A 22,664-nucleotide genomic window follows, 5' to 3' on the forward strand; every position below is an offset into this window, starting at 1 on the left:
TGGCGCTTTTTAAACCCACTTTGTCCCCATCTGGAAGTAACAAGAGACAGCAAGAGAACAGAGTACTTTGTTTTTGGAGGGATTGGCTCATTAATTTGCAGGGTAAGCTTAAATAAAAACAATGTGTATCATTAGTAAGATTTGAAGACCTCTTTAGAATTAACTAAATAAATTTAATAATTGTAATGGCATAATAAATCTGCTAATTCATATCTACACATTTATGATGCAATGAATGAGTTAGATTTCTGTTTTAGGTGATTGTATTTGTACAGATAATTATGTTGCATTTACTAAATGTGTAAACGTGTCAATCTACTACTGCATTTCAGGAGGCCAATGTAAACCAGTCACTCTAGAGAAGCTCCTGATCTTTGTTTCTGGCCTGGACAGGCTGCCACCACTGGGCTTTCTTTCTGCTCCCACCCTGGAGTTTCTACACCAAGACTCTGGTGAAAGGAGACCACTGCCCGAGGCAAACACTTGTACAGTGTGCATTAGGTTACCGCTGCACCAATCGTATGAAGAATTCCAGAAGTGGATGAATTCTGGCATATTACAAGCTCCCGGTTTTGGAGTAGCTTAAGGTTAGGAATATTAAGTTTCACACTTAATTTAATTTTGGCACTCTTGGCCCTCCATATACAAGTTTATGTTTTACATATAATGCCAAGGCCACATTGCATATTTGTTGTACTGTTTAATGGCAATTTTAACGTCACCTTTGTTTAAAAATGTGTGACGATGTTTTTTTGAAAACAAATCAAATGAACCATTGTTTTGTCTGTTGTACATTGAAAGTAAATGATAATTGACACCAATCACAGCGTTCGACTTTAGATTTATGATCAGATGTGTTCGAAACAGCTAAAAATATAAACATAGATCATGGAAAAACTGTCGTAGGTATTCCAAATGGTATGTCCAAGGTTATCATCGAAAATATCAGTTGTTCCTCAAGAAATCAAGAACTTGTGCTAAAAGGTCAGTTCCCATGCTATCCCTTGCACCTGCCAGGGGATTAACTAGTTGGAAAAGTTCTTGAATGGATCTTTCCTCTAGATGAAACTGCGTGGTAGGAACTTGAACTTCTTCTGGCCAGTCAAAGTCTGGCGGAGCTGCTGGTGCCATCTGCACTTCTGAGGGAGGGTTGGCCTCTTGATCCACAAAAAGACCTCTGATGGCAGTTCGGTTCTGGGTTTGCTGAGCAAGGCTACCTTGAATAAATATCTGGTATGGAGACATGTACCTTGCTGTCCTTATTTTATGATGGTTCCACTGATTGACAAATAATTGAAGATCTCGATTAATTCTTGGCAAGTACACATAATGGAGAGCCCACAGGTGCATTTCATTGTTGCTGTCTAGAATTCCTTCATTCTCTAAAAAAGTAAATAACAAATGGTAAATGTTTGTGAGTCCTTTCCAAACATCTCCCCATAGTCTCTCAATTCTTTGATTGTGGGTGCTCCTCCCTCTGAGTGCACTCCCTCTAGAAGAACCTCTGAAGACCTCCATAAACATGCAAACTGCATTATTCTCTCCACCTTGATCGCAGCGAACTCTGGAGGGCACCCCATATATGCTAACGGCATCCACAAAACTATTCAGAACTGTACTGCTATAATTATTAGTAGAAGCTTTGAGGAAGATGACAAGCCTGCTGTAGCCATCAATCCCGCCATGAATGACAATTCTCCATCTTAAAAAAAAAAATGTATAAAGTTTACACACATGAAAGACAAAGGACTATAAATTTAGGTGCCACAGCGATATTTAGTCATTGCATCATTTTGGTAAAGTAAGAACAGGGAAAATTACCACATACCTGATCAGCTTGTGGTTGCCATCAAGGTGCCACAAAGAGTTTGGTCCTGCAACACTATACGTCCTTCTGTGCAGTCTGTGAGACATTGCTCTGTGTGCTGCTGCCCCTGGGTCAATCCTATTTAAACTCTGCCGAACTCTTTGCCGTTGCACAACGACACCGATGCCAATAAGTCGTGCTCTGACAGATTCAACACCAAGTTCATCATTTCCATTGACAACTTCTTGCACTCTTTCATCAAGATCTGAGTCTGTCAGATTGGTGTAATGACTTTGCAGTGATAAATTGAACTGCCTGTTGAAAAAGAATAGGTGCATAATGAATTCAATAAAAACTTATAGTTCTATCTGAATAACATGCTTTGTGTGCTCTGGCAAATTAAAAAATAATTTGAATTACGCTGCATTACACTGTTTTAAAATATCAACCCTCGTATCAGGTGTTGGTGGTCTAGTAGTAGGATACATGTCTATAGACCAAGAGGTCAGAGGTCCAAATACACCCTACTGTAATGCCAGCACTACCACCATTCTTTCATTTCACTATCAATCCTTAGGTGACATTCTGGCGAGTACATATAGAATAAAAATATAGTAGAGCATTTAGAAGAAACACAACTGTCAGTGTATTACCTAGACCAGTTTGCTGCCTTAACTTTACCTGGAACAATTATTAAATGCTTCTAAATTCATTTTGCCCAGTTTGATATTGGATTTGGTCAAATTGGCTCACGTAAGAATCAAGACCAATTTACCTTAGGCGTCGTTTTACTGTTCTCTTTGACACTCCCAAAATATCAGCAATCTCTCTGGTAGTGAAGCTGAAGGTGAGCAAAAATCGCAGCTGTTCTGAGCTGATTAAGTAGCGAGGACGACCACATCGACCCCGTATTGTCGGAGCGCTGTAACTGTGGCTGACTGCAAATAAACAATTTGGAAATAGTGGTTAAATAAATGTTAAATGAATATATATAGAAAGTTAACGTATTTTCACGAGTCTTATTTACTGACAAGGAGAGAGGAGGGTGAAAGTTAATATATCAATATAAAAAAACTACTGTTGGGTAAGTCCATTTTGTATTGTTTTATAAATTTTACGTTTGACACGAAGGAACTAAAATGTAGTTTGAGTTTGGCTAAAATTAACTAGCAGGCTAAAAGTTAGTAGTGTTAACGTTAGGCTGCTCCTAAAAGCAAACTCTGTTAGCATGAGTTCGCAGGTATAAAGCCCCATGCGGCCTCTACACTTAAGTTGAGCTATTTTATGCAGTTGAGCAAACTTCTTGGTGGAAAACTGATAGCAAAATGACCAAGTCCCCAAAATATTAAGTTTGCTGGATTTTGTTTCACTGCCTTAAAAAATAATTACAAATGAGCAGAGCAGTTTCATGCTACTGCAGCAACATGGTGTAATAGATATGGGGTTCCCAACCCTGGTCCTCAAGGACACCTGGCCTATTTGTTTTCTAATTATCCCTGCCCTACCCACTGCTGGTTACCTGGATCAGGTGTGTTCAGTCAATCAGAAGCTGGAAGATATTTCAGATAAGATTGGAGTGGGGGGGGGGAAATCAGTAGTGCGTTTGGTAGGGCAAGAAGTGCTGTTGTAACTGCTTAAATTGACTTTAAAGCGAGATGTTTAGTGAAAGATCTTTTAAATAAAGTAAAAAAAATTAATTTGTTAAAACCCAAGCAAATGGTAAACATTGTAGTAGCTATGAAATTCAGTCGATAATAGCATACCAGTATGTTTTAATGATCCAGTAAGTTTTACTGTTCAATGTAGCCTTTTGAGATTTTTCAAAAAGTAAATTACCTGAAAGAGACTGTGAAATGTTGAGCAAAATGTAGGAAGAGCTCAAGAATAACATGGGCTGGCGTCTGTAAATGAATTTTAACATGGATGTTTTCAGTAACTACTTTAAAATAATTTTGTAATTTTAGATTTGCTAAACATGTCCTCTGAGTACCAGAGGAAGTGGAGACGACGAAGGGCAAAGGTTGATTCCTTAGTGGAATATGATAGCAGCTCTGATTCTGAGGGGTCAGTGGAGCCAGCCTTGGCGGGAGAGGGCAGTCCCCTCACGGAGGGATCAACACACGACGAATTACATCCTATGGTGGCCTGTAGTTCTTCTGTTAGCACAGCAGTGGTGTCAATTAGACATGAAGAAGAATACAATTATGATACTGATTCTACTGAGACTGAGTCTGAGCAGTTGGATGAGGCTTCACGTTCAATTGTTGAAACACCATCTCTTCACAAGGACTTGGCTAGTAGGGCTACTGCTACAAACCAGACCCACAAGGCATTAAATGAGCTTCTGGATGTGCTCAGACGTCATGGCCATAGACTTCCCAAAGACGCTAGAACTCTTCTTGAAACTCCACAAGGAGTGCCAGTTCAAAATAAATGCAATGGACAGTATATTTATTATGGTATTGAGCGTTATGTTCTTGAACACTTTTCAAAAGAGACACTGCCAGGGAAAGTTGAACTGTGCTTTAATATCATATTACAGATTGTGATGTCACATTTAGGCTCAGCAACTGTCCAGAGTTGGGGGATCTTCTCTCAGGGACTGTGTCAATAAAGTCATGAACAGGTATGTATTTTACCTTGCATTGTTTGTATTGCTGCATAATTCAGAAATAAAATGAATATGTAAATGTATATTCTGGCCAAAATAAGAAACCCAGCTTTGGGTATTATTATTTTTTTTTATTACAGATTTAATCTTTCACACATATTTCCTCACATACATGCCTATTTTCTAGTTCAGAAGGTTTTAGATGTCTACTGACTTAGTCTGCCAGACTGAAAACCAAAAAATCAAAACATAATTTCAGTATAAGCCATTAATGACTAATTAGTTGTCTCAAAAAATGTGGATATGGATAAGAACATAGTTCAGGGAACTTGTTACCTGACAGATGAGTGGTTGTTAAAGTGTATGATTTAACATTGCATGCAAGTAACATGCTGATAATATTACAACTACAATAATTGTAATATTGACCTTACATGTAAATTTTCCTGATGGTGAAGTAATCCTGAGTAATTTCTTTCACAGAATCATGTCGAATGCCTTAATGGCAAAATTCAACATGAGGGGTGGTGGCCAACTGCAAAAGAAGCCATTTAGAGATACAATCATATTCAATATAATTCAAGGTAATTTTGCCCTTATGACGTGAAATTTTGTACTTTTTAAAAAAAAAATGTATTGGTACCTATCTATTGAAGGAATATTGTCTTAAAGACCACAGAAATGTCCTGTTTACTTTCACACAGTTACACACCTACTTATGGAACTTGCTCAACCACAGTGGTTTTGAAGGGGAAGGGGACATGCTATTTTTTCATTCACCTAGCACACATTTAATGCATCTTTTAACAACCAAAAATGTCGTGTAATGCATGTTGATTACTTTTTTCAAATGTTTCGTTAATGAAACTGATAATGTTGTTCCAAGATGTATTTTTAATGTCGTTGTAGGATCATAAAGACAATTTTGCCCTTTTGTAATAATTTTTTTTTAATATTCAATTCCCTCAGATGCAGTAAAAAGATGGAGCGCAAATGCAACAGACTCCGAGATTGAGGCAGCAATGGCTGAACACCTAAAACATGTTCCAGGAAGAGCTGGGGGTGGGGGATATAGGAAATGAGCCCGTTGACAGAAATAATTCATGTATGTGTTCATGTATCTTGTTCTTTTCGTTCTTGTTTAACTAATGTTTAATTGTTACTATTTACAGTTCTACTATACACTCACCTAAAGGATTATTAGGAACACCATAGTAATACGGTGTTTGACCCCCTTTCGCCTTCAGAACTGCCTTAATTCTACGTGGCATTGATTCAACAAGGTGCTGAAAGCATTCTTTAGAAATGTTGGCCCATATTGATAGGATAGCATCTTGCAATTGATGGAGATTTGTGGGATGCACATCCAGGGCACGAAGCTCCCGTTCCACCACATCCCAAAGATGCTCTATTGGGTTGAGATCTGGTGACTGTGGGGGCCATTTTAGTACAGTGAACTCATTGTCATGTTCAAGAAACCAATTTGAAATGATTCGAGCTTTGTGACATGGTGCATTATCCTGCTGGAAGTAGCCATCAGAGGATGGGTACATGGTGGTCATAAAGGGATGGACATGGTCAGGAACAATGCTCAGGTAGGCCGTGGCATTTAAACGATGCCCAATTGGCACTAAGGGGCCTAAAGTGTGCTAAGAAAACATCCCCCACACCATTACACCACCACCACCAGCCTGCACAGTGGTAACAAGGCATGATGGATCCATGTTCTCATTCTGTTTACGCCAAATTCTGACTCTACAATTTGAATGTCTCAACAGAAATCGAGACTCATCAGACCAGGTAACATTTTTCCAGTCTTCAACTGTCCAATTTTGGTGAGCTCGTGCAAATTGTAGCCTCTTTTTCCTATTTGTAGTGGAGATGAGTGGTACCCGGTGGGGTCTTCTGCTGTTGTAGCCCATCTGCCTCAAGGTTGTGCGTGTTGTGGCTTCACAAATGCTTTGCTGCATACCTCGGTTGTAACGAGCGGTTATTTCAGTCAAAGTTGCTCTTCTATCAGCTTGAATCAGTCGGCCCATTCTCCTCTGACCTCTAGCATCAACAAGGCATTTTCGCCCACAGGACTGCCACATACTGGATGTTTTTCCCTTTGCACACCATTCTTTGTAAACCCTAGAAATGGTTGTGCATGAAAATCCCAGTAACTGAGCAGATTGTGAAATACTCAGACCGGCCTGTCTGGCACCAACAACCATGCCAAGCTCAACATTGCCTAAATCACCTTTCTTTCCCATTCTGACATTCAGTTTGGAGTTCAGGAGATTGTCTTGACCAGGACCACACCCCTAAATGCATTGAAGCAACTGCCATGTGATTGGTTGATTAGATAATTGCATTAATGAGAAATTGAACAGGTGTTCCTAATAATCCTTTAGGTGAGTGTATATTTAGCCTTTGTTTAAAAATGTTGTATACTTTTATATTTGTATGTGTGTATGTGTTTATATATAATGCACACAAATATTTAAATATATATATATTTATTTGTATATTTATATGTATGTATATGTTATATAAATATATATTTTTTTCTTATTTAATACAAATAAATGTTTTGTAATGTAAACGTCGATTAAACGTTGTATAGACGTTGAGGTCTGACTGGACTGATTTTGGACGTTTTTTGAACCATTTATATTCTGATGTGCATTTCACAATAAGGACGTTTATATTCAGGCTAATAAGTACACTGACATAACGCAGAAACACATCTTAAAAAACATCCAGACGACGAAACATTAGACGTCCAGAAAAGACGCCGAAAAGACGTCGAATACACGGCAAGTTGACGTCAAAGACGTCCGTTCAACTTTCATTTCGGAACTATTTTTCAACCATGACGGGACGTGTCGGAGGGACGTCATTTCAACGGTCATCAAACGTCCAAATGTTTGCTGGGAAGACTTCAATATAGACACCATTAAATACCAGCAGTGCTGGGATAGCTGAATAAATATGTTGAATGTAGTCACTGGATGGAAGTTACAAGTATGTGCAATTGTTTGTCTAATGGACAAAAGTACTTGAGGCAGGTGTATGACAACAGACAGGCAGTATAAAAAGGCAGTATATCCATGTTTTTTTACGTTCAGTGTGCATGTATTAATTGATAATGAATAGATAATTAAAAAAGAGGGAAATACTCAAGGGACGTTTGTGGACAGGAGTTGGTGGTGCTTTTATTTTGAAAGGGTCGCTTTGTCCATTTCAGCACACGTTGCAAAATGCCACCTGTTTTTGACGTCTGAAGGTGTGAAAAATCGACGTGTTGATTTTTAGCATGTAAAATATCGACGTGTTGATTTTTTGCATGTAAAATATCGACGTGTTGATTTTTTGCATGTAAAATATCGACGTGTTGATTTTTTGCATGTAAAATATCGACGTGTTTTTTAAGACGTTTTGGCCCCGTTGGCCTTCCATACAGGAGAGCCTCTGAAATTAGCTAGTAGCCACTTCGCGGTGAAATGGGGAAATGTAAGTTTTCTAAAAGTTGGCTTGATAACCCGTCATTAATTAAAGACTGGCTTAAGCCGGTCATGGGGAATGACCGGAAAGCATTCTGCACATACCTGTCAAGTATCCCGTTTTGGCCGGGAAAGTCCCGTAATTTACCCTTCTTTCCCGCCGTCCTCCCGTATTAGTATTTTCCCGTAAATCTCCCGTATTTTAACCTGCGTTATTAAAAAAAACAAAAAAAAAAACATCCCCCCCAAAAAAATCTGAGCTCTGTCACTAGCCTCGCGATAACTGCCACCTGCAGTAGCCTACTACAGGTACTACAGCTACTACAGGTACTACAGCTACTACAGGTACTGTAGGTGCCAGTTGTCGCGAGGTTAGTGTGTGAGGTCAGATGATGAGTTGATGAGTGACGACGCCGGAAAAAAAAGAAGAAAAATCAGACAGATGATGGACGCCAGGACAGAGAAGGAAGGCACTCCTTCCAAAACAGTCTTAAAGAATGCAAAGTCTGCAACAAATGAGTACAATAAGTCACTAAAAGAGTAAAGAAAAGTTATGTGAAATGAAAAGAAAAACTGTACAAAAAAGCAATATGAAATGAATGAGTGTGTGAATGTGAAAAGAATGTGGAATGAAAATGAAATGTAAAGACAAGCAATGTTAAATGAACAGAAAATATGCAAATAAGCCTTTAAATAAAAGCTCTTCATATATACCCTTTTGCGTTTTCATTTAGGCTATGAATGTTCACAGCATGTCAATATCAACAAAGGTAGGCCTATCATTGGCTTTATGCACAGCTGCACTACTTCCTGAACTTCAGCCAGCTCCTTTGTTTCCTGTCTGCCATTATTGGACAAACTGATCACCTGGATTAATCAGTTTGTCCAGTAATGGCAGACAGGAAACAAAGGAGCTGCCTGAAGTTCAGGAAGTAGTGCAGCTGTGCATAAAGCCAATTGTAGTTTATAAGTGGTTGACAAGTGGTGATTAGCTTTCTTGTCACCTGTCTTAAAATGTAAGGGATACTGGAGCTTGGTTGGGGTGGTGGGGTGGCTCGCGGCGGGCGCCGGAAAATTTCCCTTATTTTCAAATCCAAAACTTGACAGGTATGATTCTGCAGTATATGCAAAAAAACTCTAAATCTAACCTGCAACGGCGTTTCCGCGTCCAAATCTCATCGAGAATCCACCAGTCATCAGCAGCGGATTCGCGTGCGCGGGGAGCAGTTCCCTATTTCGTTGTTCGGTGGTATTTCACGGACCGGTGGCTTGTACTACAAAGGGGATTTAACCAAATAAGATTTAATTGGGATTTAATTTGCGAACGCGGGGTTGACAAAATCAGGTTGTCTCAATCGGTGCTAATCAGTACTACGACGCCAGTTAAGAAGTTGATTTGTTACATTGGTGTTCTGCATTGGAGTTTGTGCGCGTTCACATAAATGGAGCACGTTCGCAAGCGCAAGTCTCCGTTTGACTCATGGCGCGATCTCCATGTTTCACGGAGGAAGACTGCATGCTAATTATGCAGGATTATGAGGAGCTTATATCAACACTGCAAAGAAAGTCTGATACCACTGCAGGCAGGCTTGTTGGCAACGTATTGCCGACCGAGTAAATGCATAAGTACATTTTCATGGTCATAAAACGTGGTATAAAATATCTCGACCGAGTATTAGACTATATGAAGTTTTCTGAAAATAATTGAAGTACAGTTAATAAATACAGAGGCTCACAGATGCGACACAATTCAGAAGTCACCTATTATTTGCTATTAAGTAATGTAATGCTCCCTAAAGTTCCATTACTGCGATGTTACTCATAATGTAAATCTAATGTTAATAACTTAACTGATCCGATTTCAAATGCAATTGTAGTGGAAAGCATATGTGGCAGCAAGTCAAGATGAAATATAAAAACATCATGTCAAGTGGTAGGGCTATGTATTTATATTTCTACTCATTATGAAAGATTTGTTGTCTAGTCTCCACTTAATAGCGTGTTTCTATGTTTTACAGCTAATAAGAAAAAGTGTAAAATTACACATAATAGAAGGTGAGCCATTGTTTAACAAACAAATGATTTACAACAGGACAAAACAAGCATATGTGTAGCGAGAAAACGACTAGGAACCTCGACCGCGGTTAAGTTAGCGTCATATTCCATATTCAGTTTTCTGGCTTTAATAACTTTTAATGGAAGTAAGGTGGGGTGTTTGTAATGACAGAATTATGATGCCCAGTACACAGAGATCGATGCACACCAATTATTTTTGCGCTTCAAACCATTTCATGATTTGTGCAAAATCATGTTAATAGCTATAACATTAGAGGTGCTGTCACCTGTAATGACATGGTGGTTTAGCATTTTGGGCTCATGGCGACTGTTATACACCCCTTTGTTTCCCAGATTGCTTTACGTACGAATTTTAATTTTTGAATGTTCGAATGTATCCGTATAATGTGCAATGGGACAATATATGAATGGGTTAAAAACTTTAAAACTAGACAAGACACATCCAGTGGAGTGTGCTTTGATCAGTGGACAACAGGGAACAATGCACACCCCCTTCAGAATAACTTTCTCTCTAACAGTTATTAATTAATACATTGTATGCATATTATGTTCCATTGCTCCATTTCATACATATTGACAGAGAGAGCCCTTCACGATTTGCGCTAATGTCGTATGGATCATCCAGGTACGCCGGCATTGTCTTCGGGGAAATTGTAGTTGGAGGGGCGGTGTTCATATAGGGCTGGCTTACACAGAAACCTTGACTTAACCAAGAACAAAAACTGCTCAGAGCAGGTTTGAGAATTAGCGTAAATTGGCATAGCAGCATGCCTCAAGTAAAACCTACCCACCTTTCGTACTACGGGTTAATCGCGAAGTTACACCACACGTCATCAAGTTACTCGCAAAGTTACTCCGATAAGCCAGTAACCCCGCTTCGTAGTACTGGCCACGGGGCAAATGCAAACATAAGGTCAGCTACGAGCACAAACATTGCCATCACACCACCTCAGCAGCAAACTAGTGCGACTAGCACCACAATGGCTACAGCAGACCTTACTGTCACCAACATCGACTCCCAAAACTAGGGTGACCAGATAATCCATGTCAGGGAGGACACTTTGAGCTACATCAGGTTTTACAAACTAATTTCAAACTGAAAGGCTCCTGTGCTCGGCTAAATAGTTCAGCTCTTCTTGTGCTTTGACTGGTTTGTTTCCTTGACTGAAAGACTCATCCAGCTGTTTCACATTAGCATTAGTGACACATGCATGATTATAGGAGACCGACCAATCAGCACACAGCAAGAACTCAGTGCTCAAGTGAAATCTGGGTCCTTTTAATTGAAATGGTAATTTACAATTCCTGTCCTATATGAAGTGTTTTCTGAACACTTAGTAATCTGTTTAAATGCGTCATATCCTTATGTTTATTAAATTAAATTAGCAGAGCATGCCACATGTAACTGTTTTGGTCTATCATAGAAGTATATCTCTCGTTGAAATTTTAGGCTTATATAATTGTGAGCGTAAGTAAATTGTGATTATTTGTTTCTATTGTTTGTCTTTTATGTGCTATGTAAGGTGACCTTGGGTTTTAGAAACGCGCCCACAAACAAAATGTATTATTATTATTATTATAAATGTCCACATACAGTAGCGCCACAACTCCGGTGTCCATTATCTGAAGCCCTACAATGACATACAGAATGCTGTTGTCAAAATAAACTTAACTTAAATGAGAGGGTCAGTTTGATTTTCTGGAGGAAAAGTATTTGTGTAGATTAATTGAACCATCAGTAAAATAGTTGATATTAGTCAAAATTAATCTATAGAAAAATAGTTGTTAGTGGCAGCCCTAAATGCATCGTGTCTATAATTGATATCGCCATATGACACTTTTCTATCACGTAAAAATGATAAAACTAGTGTTATCGTGGATGGTTTGATATGGCACAGACTTATTGCTAATACTTGAAGTCAACGTATTTTGTTTAATGGTAAAATGGAAATGGAATTCTCACTCCAAGACATTAACATGTCATCAGGAGCCACGCTGGGCGAGTTATGAGTCTCTGCAGAACAAAATGGGCGTTCCCCAAGCAGTATGGGCGGGTTTCAAGCATCCAATCAGAGAACGTAATGGGCGTTCCCCAAGCTGTATGGGCGAGTTTCAAGCGTCCAATCATCGTTAAACCTTTTTTTCGGTGACAAAAAACACGGAAACTGGAACGCAGCCTGCAAAATACAACTGGAACGGCTTGGTTCCGCCACTAACTTTAACTATTTAACATGCGATGAGCTGGGATGTGTAATGTTTTGCTTTGCATTAAGCGGTATCGTTCCAGTTTATAACCACACACATCCACACGCGATCTCCTGCTGAACACACTTTTTAAAAAAAAATCAACCTTCCATTCTTCCGGATGTCAATGTCAGATACGCTGCAAATTACATTTATTCTAGTCACTGTGTTATGTGTACACTCTACCAATACCAATATTTCTTTTGTCCAATATATATTTTATATTCTGCTGCAATATTCAAATTAATGTGTATTTAGCTCCTATATAATATTCTATCTCTGTGCAATATGCTCATGCACTTTACCTTTTATACGATTATTCATGTTTAGATATTCCACAAACCTAACACTAGCTTTTAAACCAAATGGCTCCCTCACTCGAGGACATTGCCAACACCCGGTACCATAGCAGAGCAAAGAACATCATCAAGGACACGTCTCATCCCGGTCATCAACACTTCGATCCTCTACCCTCAGGAAAATGTAACATCAATAAAAATACACACTAACAGACTGCCGAACAACTTATTTCAAAAAGAGTTCCAGTCGTTCAATAATAACTTTGGACGTCTTTAATATCCATACTCATAAATCTTGTTCATAATACATGTAGTGGCTGCTGTAATCTGGCACTCATTACACCTTACACTTCTAAGCACTTTATTTTTTTATCTTTTACATGAGTTACTAACTTTTACCTGCCTAGGTTGTGGTTTATACGTTGTTTTTCATGCCAAGTCTTGTGCTGTGTGATTTCAACGTTTAATTCAACTGTGATGGGGACTTGTCACTGTATACAGTAAAATGTTACAGTATACTTTTTAATCTATACTTTTAACCTGTATTAAAAACTAAATAACTAATTTTGAATTTTGGTAAGTTTAATATTTTTGTTGCAATTTAAAATCATTCAATATCTGTTGTAGGATGTTATATTTAAAATATTATGCAGGTTCTGTATAATTGCATCAATTTGCATCATCCAATTACACATTCAGAGAGTGAAGACAAAAACACTGCACAACAATTACTTTTACTGTACAATTACTGTACAATTACTGTAACAACCTGATGTTTTCTTGCCACGTGTTGTTTAAGATTCTTCTTATTTAGGCTCATTCTACAGTGAGGACATTCAACAGTTACTTGCTTTCTATGGACAGCTTGTTGGCATGGTATGAGTGCTTGATCAGGTTGCCCTTGTGGGTGGCCGGCGGAAGACTCTGTTGGATGTCCAGAGTGAGGTACTGGTGGGTGGCTGACGGGAGGCGCTGGAGGATGGCCGGCGGGAGGCTCAGCAACAATGGAATGGTGATGGCAATGATGCTTTTGCAGATCACCTTTGTTTACATATACAGCTGTACACAGGCAGCAGTGAAAATGTGTAGTCCTCCCACGGCATCCAAGGCTGCAGCTATATATGATATAATCTAAAACAGATTAAAAGCATCATGTTAATAGATGTTCATTGGCCATTATGAATGAACTGAAAAACATAACAAGACCAACCACTCACCACCATACTCAACCGCCCTTGTCCTATGGGAAGCAATGTGGACTGCAACAGAATTATACTCCTTTGGATTGTACTTGTCCAAAGTGCAAAAAGGGCAAGAAAACAGATTTGAATTTTCACAAATTCTTTGAGGTTGAGGCACCGGATGGTCCTTAACCTGAACAGTGACATGCTGCAAAGACAAAATATGCAGTGTTTAATGATAATATTCTTAATTATTAACTTAATTAGCTTAATTATTTTAACAAAATCTAATAATGTTCAGAGTTTCATACATTACGATAAAAAATGTTTATATATAAAAAAGGTTATAATTAACTGAATTAACTTTATAATATTTTAGATATCTTATTAATTCAAGCATTTTATGTGATCTATTGGTTAAGATGACACCTATAATGGTTTAATGTGTATTTTTTTAGAAGACCAACACGCAGACAGCAATTTTCAGTAACATAATATCTGTTGCTGCATTTGCTGAACCTGGGAAATGGAAACTACATCATTCATGACCTACTGGTCCTGGGATCATGTACAGATTGTACTGTGTAGATTATGGTGCTCTGTTTTTTAAAAGGAAACAATAAGTGAGAGACATTAGTGTCTTTCACTCAGTCAGGCTCTTCTTTATCCCAGGAAAAAAATCAATATTTGACACATCACAGATTCCAATTAATATAGCAGGATTCTATTTACTTGCACACTTCAAAACATATCCATAATTCAGATTCTTATTTCAGTCGGATCAATTTAACCTATCAAACATTTGTTAGAGAAGATACATATGCATAAATACGTAAAAAAAATGCTTGTTGAAAACAAAAATGCAGGGATTACATAAAAATTACACAGAATCTTAGCCTAGTGAATATCCCTACACATATACAGCAACGAGAATAGATGATTAACAATACCTAAATTAATCGTTTTCCTAAACAATCTTTGAAGATCCTCGAAGTGTATTACAGTGGGCGGTTCCAAAGCGTTGTTCTGATTGGCTAAAACAATCACTGGGTGGATTTCAAGTGGAGTGGGCGGTTTCAAAGCGTTGTTCTGATTGGCTAAAACGACAACTGGGCGGATTTCAAGGTAAGTATCTGATTGGCTCTGTGACGGGACTTTCTGGAGGCGTGCAGAAACAGCGTTCAGAAACAATGGCGGCGGATCGGATGCAGTACATGACCCGGGTAAGTAAATGTCTATTTAGTTATACGTTAGGGTGACCACATAATCCATGTCATCCCGGACACTTTGAGCTAGGACAGGATTTGCAACCTACCATTTCAATTAAAAGGACCTGGATTTCACTTAAGTACCGAGTTCTTGCTGTGTGCTGATTGGTCAGTCTCCTATAATCATGCACGTGTCACTAATGTTAATGTGAACAGCTGGATGAGTCTTTCAGTCAAAGAAACAAACCTGTCAAAGCACGAGAAGAACTGAACTATTTAACCAAGCACAGGAGCCTTTCGGTTTTAAGGTAGTTTGTAAAACCTGAAGTAGCTCAAGGTGTCCGGGATGACATGGATTATCTGGTCACCCTATTATACGTATTGTTTTTGATTATATGCTTATAATTATTTCTGATAATATTTCATTAAAATGCCCAGCAAACAGCAAGTCGTCCTTAGGTGGTCCATAGGACGTCCTCTTTTGGTCCGGATCTTGTCCTCAAAGGACGTCCTTAGGATATCCTGATGGAAAGTTTTTTTTACGTCCTTAGGATGACTTTTAGGGACGTCCTAAGGACGTCTAGAGGACCAGTTATGGACCTTTTAAGGACATTTTCAGGACCAGTTATGGACATTCCGAGAACATATTATGGACTTTCTGGGAACATTTTAAGGACATATTGTGTGAACATATTATGGGCATTAAGCCCACGTAAATCCCTTTTTCTGAATAATTAATATTTGACATTTTACCAGTAATACTAGGGACATAAACAAGGGACAGCCTGAGGATGTCCTTTGGAGGGCCAGCTCAATGTCCTTTATTGGGTACATTCTTAGGATGACCATGTTACTGACGTGCTGCTGTGGCCAACAGGTTACCCCATACTGTGGTCTGTGTGGATCCCAATGTCTCAGTGCAGTGATGGGGACACTGTACCGTAAAGTGCTGCCGTCCTTCAGATAGACATAAAACCGAGGTCCTGACTGTCCCAGGTTATAAAAGATCCCTGGGCATCTTTCCAAACAGTAGGGTTGGTACCCTGATGTTCTGGCTAAAATTGCCCACTGTTGCCTTATCAAATGTTACCTAAGGTGGCTTATCAAATCTCCTAATCATCCCCTTTATCTAACTGGTAAATTCTCTCCTGCTCCTTCACCACCTTAGCTACTGTGTGGTGAGCGTAATGGGGCAGAATGGCTGATGTCACATCATCCAGGTGGGTGCTACACAGTGGAGGTGGCTGAAGTGGCTCCCTATTGCATCTATAAAGCACTTTGGGTGTCTATAGTTCTATATAATGTAACTTTCATTCATTCTTCCATGAAAAGTAATGAAATCCTTCAAAAACAATTCATTATGACAGCTTGCTGGAATAGCATTTAAATAGATATAATTTTGTCTTAAGTATTTCTCTGTTTATTAATGTTCCATTAGGATGTCCAGAGGACAGCCACAGGATATCCTTCAGCTTTGACCTTCTTTGAATTTTTTTTTAAAAATTCGTTGAAATATATATTTTTATTGTAAGAACATTAGAAATTTTCTTTAAGTTTCTAATTTAACAAATGGCATTAAGAAAAATACAACATAAATATTAAGACAACATATTTTAAAGGTCTTCTTGTGAACATTTCATTCTGAGTCATCAGTATCGATGGCCGGATATTGCTTCCTTACTTCAGAACCTGTGCCCTGTAACAAAAGAATTTATGGAATGTTTGATCCCAATCCATTGATTACTTCATTACTGCTAATTAAAACTGTCAGCACAGGCGATAGATATCTCCTCAACTCTTCCTAGAAAATTCATAGCAATACCGTTAGCTCGTTCTGACAGGAATTTTAAATGTTGATTTAATCGGTTTAATACCAATGACACTAAAAAATAATGTAGGATTACGCCTAAATGTGTTTCACCCCATCGTATTTTTTCACTTTATACACGTTAATATGATACTTAGAGGATTTTATTAAAGTTTTATGCACAAAGAAGAGTGTCGCGTCTTACCCGTGACAGTGCTTTGAACTGCGCGTGAGGGTGAGCGAGGGAGCGCGAGCCGCAAAAAGCGTCTCCATGGCATCAAGTACAAAAACGCAGCTGGCCTAAGTTTGAATCTGACTGCAATTCACTAGCATGTAGCATGCAATTCACTCGACAGCCATGCATATCCAGTCAGTTTTTATATATTTATAAATACCGTTCCTGCGGGCTGTCATAATAAATTGTTTCTGAAAGATTTCTTTATTTTTCATAGTGGCACAGAAGAACGGGCTTCACTGCTATAGTTCTATAATTGTTAGAGAGCTAGACCACAAAAAAAAAAGAATAAATCAAGTTAATAAACCGTTACATAAAACCGTGCGACCTCTTTTTGTTACTATATTTTTCATAGTAACACGGACTTCCTTGGGTCATCCTTAGGACGTCCTCAAAGGACGAGTTTTGGACATCCTGATGGAACATTAATATAAGATACTTTTACTTCAGATAAAATTATTTATTTAAAATGCTATTCTGGAAGCTGTCACAACAACTTGCTTTTGAATGATTTCTTTAATTGTTCATAGTAACACGGTCGTCCTTAGGTCGTCCTCAGGATGTCCTCTTTTGGTCCGGAAATCGTCCTCAAAGGACGAGTTCTGGACATCCTGATGGAACATTTATCTGAAGTACTTCCTTTTATTAAATTATTTATTTAAAATGCTATTCCTGGAAGCTGTCACAATAACTTGCTTTTGAAGGATTTCTTTATTGTTCATAGTAACACGGTCGTCCTTAGGTCGTCCTCAGGATGTCCTCTTTTGGTCCGGAAATCGTCCTCAAAGGACGAGTTCTGGACATCCTGATGGAACATTAATAAAAGGAAGTACTTCAGATAAAATTATTTATTTAAAATGCTATTCCTGGAAACTGTCACAACAACTTGCTTTTGAAGGATTTCTTTAGTGTTCATAATAACACGGTCGTCCTAAGGACGTCCTTAGGACATCCCCAAAAAAGGGACGTATTGCGGACGACCTAAGGACGTCCTCTGGATGTCCCTTGTTTGCTGGGTTCCAGTGCTTGAAATCCGCCCACTCGCGTCAGTGTTCTGCAGAGACTAGTACTTGCGCTGGGCCGCACTCTAGGTGATTACAGTCAGAGCCACATTGGGCCTTGTGTTAAAAAGGGATCACAATACATTAAATGCATTTAAAATAAATTGCAATAGAGCTGAACGATTTGAGGACAATATCTAATCGCGATTTTTCTGACAGATATTGGGATTTGATTTCGGATGTAATTCTCTAAAAGCCAAAAGTTCCAACTTCTTTTCCAGCCGCTCTCCACCGTTCCTCTCTAAACCCGTCCCCCTGTGTACCAGGGCAGATAGGAACTAATAATACGGTTAACCAAGGGAACATACTGAACCTAAATGTAACACATGTAAATATAACCGAAATAATAAAGTGCTGTAACTGATTATAAATAAAATAAATTAATATTAAATCTGATCATTCAACATAACATTGTAATGTAAAATAAATATATATTAACCTCAATAAAATTACTGCAAAGCATAATAATAATATAACATAAATCAGTGACATACACTTAATTAAAATAATCCAAAAAATATAATGTGCACAGTAACTATACGGTTAGACTAGTATCTGTACCAACGAGTTATTCTCATGCGACGCTGTGTTTTAAGCAGTTAGTTAATACGTTTATTTAGCAGATGACCGGAAGAAAGCAGAAGAAACTGCTGTACCCTTCCTGGGCGCTTGTATTATCTGTTCGCTATTGTCTTGTTAGAGATTAACGGTGACATGAGTTTGATCACGGAAGAAATATGTTTTAGTTTTGCATGCTCGCGTGTTTTTTTTTTTTTATTCGACATGCGCAGAACTGTATAATAGATTGTATTATTAATTTATTAAAACGAGTAAAATTTGAATGCATGCGAGGTCAATGTCTCCTGAAAAACACCGACATAACTGCATAAATTTACTGCTTTCATTGCAACATTCCAAATCCACTAACATCTTAATAAAACAAACTAATTTAATACCACCTATATTAGCCTAATATTATAACGTATTGTCTGTTATGAAACTTACGTAAACTTAGACGAAAAGAAAAGATTCAGCCGATTTGGAAAACACCGCGTATGCTCTATGGTGCGTGGGGTGTAAACTGCTAAAGCCACAGAGTACAAATGCAGCTACGAAAAGTTTTTTTTTTTTTTTTTTTTAAAAAAACAAAACAACAACCGGTTACATATACGGCTTTTTAAACAAACAGGTAATTTACTATGAACAATGAAACAGTTAATTCATTTAATAGTGTTAGAATCCACGTTAGCTCGGATATGGTATGTTTCTGAACGAGTTGATCGAATTTCAATGTTTTCTTATGGGGAAAATTGCCTTGGTTCGTGTACAAATTGGTTCACGACCACTTTCCTGGAACGGATTGTGTTCGTGAACCGCAGGCACCATTGTAGTAAGAATCAAATGAAAAGTCACACTGAAATATACAGGTGTGGATACAGATGTGTCTGCGTCCATATGCCTGCTGTGTACTTTGTAATCTATGGGGTGCCAAGTGTCAAGCGCTCATTTTCCTGACTCTGCAAAAGACGAAATGCATTTCCTGCTTTTACAAAAGCACTACGTAATTCCACAGAATCGATTTCTTCCACGAAATGACTCGGTATCATTCATAACATTCGCTTCCTCCACAAAATGGTACTTTCGTTCAGCATATGCATTTTCTACACAAAATGAATTTATTCAGTTGACAAAATGCATTTCGCCCACTGACATTCTTCCATTCAGTTCCAGACCGTTTCCAAGATGTTGAGATAGTTACGTCATGCAGTTACATAAGCAGTAGCTTACGTAGGCTACTGTATATAAGTTCTGGAATCCGCCTTTTGACGTCATTTGCGTTGCTATATAAACGGCAAATTCACCTTCACATTTCAGTTTGAACAGAGGGCGACATACTGTAGACGCAAAATGGCAGGCATTTTGTTTCGGAAAGCTATAAACCAACTCAAATCCAAGGAGTTTCGCAAGTACATGAGGAGGTATGTGCATCCGGAGTTTGTTTAACCCTCTGGGGTCTAGCGGTAGGAAACACACTTTCACTGACTGGGGCATGATCACACATTCCTTCAAATATCATAAACTTAATTCATGGCAAATAAATGATTTCTTATATATTTGTTTTGCCATTACACTCATCTTTATTTTAATATATACTGTAAATATGTCAGATTTTTGTTAAGTTTATAATTTGACATCAAAGTATAGACATTGCAGAATGTTGTTTGGAACACTTGCAGATTGATTATAAAAGTAAATAGTAAGCAATGCTGGCAGTTTGTTTTGATCCCAGATATCTGATCACCAAAGTCTTGGCTATATGAAGATGATTAAATGGTGTAGATGCAACATTCAGTTGGATAAATAAATAAGATAAAGCTAACTCATGTCACTACTTCTGGCTCCTTTCATTGAATATGTAGCAACTTTCATGTGTATGAGAGCCATTGTCACCTGGCCACGTCCCTACCCCCCTTTTATGGCGCGGATGGGGATGTACAGTATCTGGATAGCGTTTCACCGTTGCGCTGTTAATCGAATTACCATGCGAATGCGATTTGAATACGCACTAATGCGGCTATTTATAATGTGAATAGCGATCTTCGGGTGAGAGCGTTACTACACGCCCCCGATGCAGGTAAAACAAAGTAAGATGACATGCTTTACTTTTTTGCCGGTTTAACGTAATTAAAACAACTTTAATACTTCCGACAATGGACGTTTTTAAAAGAAGACAGGTTACGGATTTAGCCAGCGTTTTTTTTAATGATTCTACATTAAGGCCTTGTTCACACAGACGTCTGTAGCAGGCGTTTTTCTGGCGTTCGTGGCGCCAGGTGAGCGCCGACCATTTTTCTGCTCATTGGAGCAAATCAAAGCGTCCACACGGGAGTACAACACCGGCGTTCGGCCGGCTACGCGTTCAGGTGGCATCATAAGATTTCAGCGACATATAAACTGAAATAGAAGCGAAAAGTACGCGATGCCGACGACATAATCGACCCCAGAGGGTTAAAAATCCTCGTGGATTGCCATCAGTGCATATGGAGCTTAAACTGTTCGCTGTGTTATAGATGTAACTATAAAGTCACTGCTTACATTTGGGCCCATAATTGCAGAAGTGCTGCTGGTGATCACACAATTGCACTTAATTATGATCTATTTTTTTTGTTTGTTTGTTTTCTTTGCCTTTCCGTGATCTAAATGTGCCTTTTGGGGAAAACCTTCCAACAAAAGCACGGTAAGAAAGTCACAAAGTGATTTTTTTTGTTATTGTAAATATAATTTTATGACTACTGTTCAGTAATCTCACACTAATATGTTGTAAGAATCCTCTGGAATTGCTTTACTGGTACTTTCACCCTGCTACATGTTAGATCAGCTCTGAGTTTGTGTTTTGTTGTTTGATTTCAGCACTTCTGGGGACCAGTCGTAAACTGGGGTCTGCCCATCGCAGCGATTCTTGACATGAAAAAAAGTCCTGACCTCATTAGTGGCCGGATGACCTTCGGTAAGAGGCAGAGGGTTCACCTTCCGTCTGTGTGAGCGTCCACGGAGTCACTCGGGACTCCAGAGGGACTTTTTAAAGGAGGTTTTAAGCCTGTTGCTGTGAGCTGTTCGAGTGTCACCTCCCTAGTCTTGCTGTTATTGCGGTGACTTCCTCTCCTTCTGTCCGGCCTCTGACCCCTGCCTGACCTCTGTCTCCCCAGCTCTTACCTGCTACTCTGTAGTGTTTATGAGGTTCGCGTACAGAGTTCAGCCCCGAAACTGGCTCCTTTTGGCTTGTCATGCTGCAAATGCAACGGCACAGAGCATCCAGGGTGCCCGACTGATGCGACACAAGTAAGCCCCCACCAGGCTCCCTCTAGTATATTTTAATCATCACCCCTCATTTGTTGATTAATGCCACATTACAGCTTGACATAACATTTGCAGCCAGCAGCCAGGCAATCATTCAGCCAGCTTTTCTCCCAGTCAGATCCTTCCTTAACAGTGTCACACAGGTACCTTTTATAGGTCTGTGTTCTTCATGAATGCTTTTTTTCTTCCATTTCAGAATGGAGCAGACAAACAGGAAATAAACCTGTGGAATGCATGCGCTCAATGTGATCTCCCCAGTGCTTCCAAATAATTTTTAGTTATAAGAAACACCTTAGTGGTGCAGCTTGGACACATCCTCAGTGATGAACCCAGGGTCACAGGGTGTTTCGGGTCTTAGATCATCAGACACCCTCACCTGAGCGACCCAGCCGGGGATGATCAGACCCCGACTTGTGTCCAAGCAGCGCACTAAGCCATACGTCGCCCCTTTTGATCCACAGCCACCTAGAGGCTTTCTCCGCTGCCTCACAGATGTTTCTGGTGGCTTTCCTTTCTTGAGAACCTCTGATTCCAAGCAACCTGAGTGATCGGTGCAGGCTCTGTCCTGGGAATCCTCTGCAGCCAACCTCGATTGGCTCACAGCGGGCCCTCCACCCCTTCCGCCTGCAGTGTTTTGCTGATGATGTGGTCTGGAAACTTCAGTTGCCTCCCCAGGTCCGCCTTCAGCTGCCAGTCACCTGCTGAGGATAGCAGACCAGCTGGGGCCTTTGACTGTGACTGAGGCTTCTCCCCGGCCCTGACGAAAACAATGTTTGGCCTTGCTATGGG

General features: G+C 39.2%; 3 long non-coding RNA genes across 3 annotated transcripts; 2 read left to right on the plus strand and 1 right to left on the minus strand.

The window, feature by feature from the left end:
• Window positions 1–1,358: 1,358 nt before the first annotated feature.
• On the minus strand, window positions 1,359–2,704 carry LOC140581128 (uncharacterized). Its single transcript, XR_011984154.1, has 3 exons — window positions 2,583–2,704; window positions 1,829–2,122; window positions 1,359–1,702 (listed from the first exon to the last, which is right to left on the minus strand). It is a non-coding gene; the product is annotated as an uncharacterized lncRNA (long non-coding RNA).
• Window positions 2,705–3,411: 707 nt separating this feature from the next.
• LOC140581092 (uncharacterized) lies at window positions 3,412–6,270 on the plus strand. The gene is made up of 3 exons (XR_011984137.1): window positions 3,412–4,433; window positions 4,902–5,002; window positions 5,388–6,270. It is a non-coding gene; the product is annotated as an uncharacterized lncRNA (long non-coding RNA).
• A 12,962-nt stretch (window positions 6,271–19,232) lies between these two features.
• Window positions 19,233–22,114, plus strand: LOC140581186 (uncharacterized). The gene is made up of 4 exons (XR_011984263.1): window positions 19,233–21,255; window positions 21,429–21,525; window positions 21,725–21,857; window positions 22,072–22,114. It is a non-coding gene; the product is annotated as an uncharacterized lncRNA (long non-coding RNA).
• The last annotated feature ends 550 nt before the right edge of the window (window positions 22,115–22,664 follow it).

Source organism: Paramormyrops kingsleyae, chromosome 19, assembly GCF_048594095.1.
Source record: "Paramormyrops kingsleyae isolate MSU_618 chromosome 19, PKINGS_0.4, whole genome shotgun sequence".
Classification (NCBI taxonomy): domain Eukaryota; kingdom Metazoa; phylum Chordata; class Actinopteri; order Osteoglossiformes; family Mormyridae; genus Paramormyrops; species Paramormyrops kingsleyae.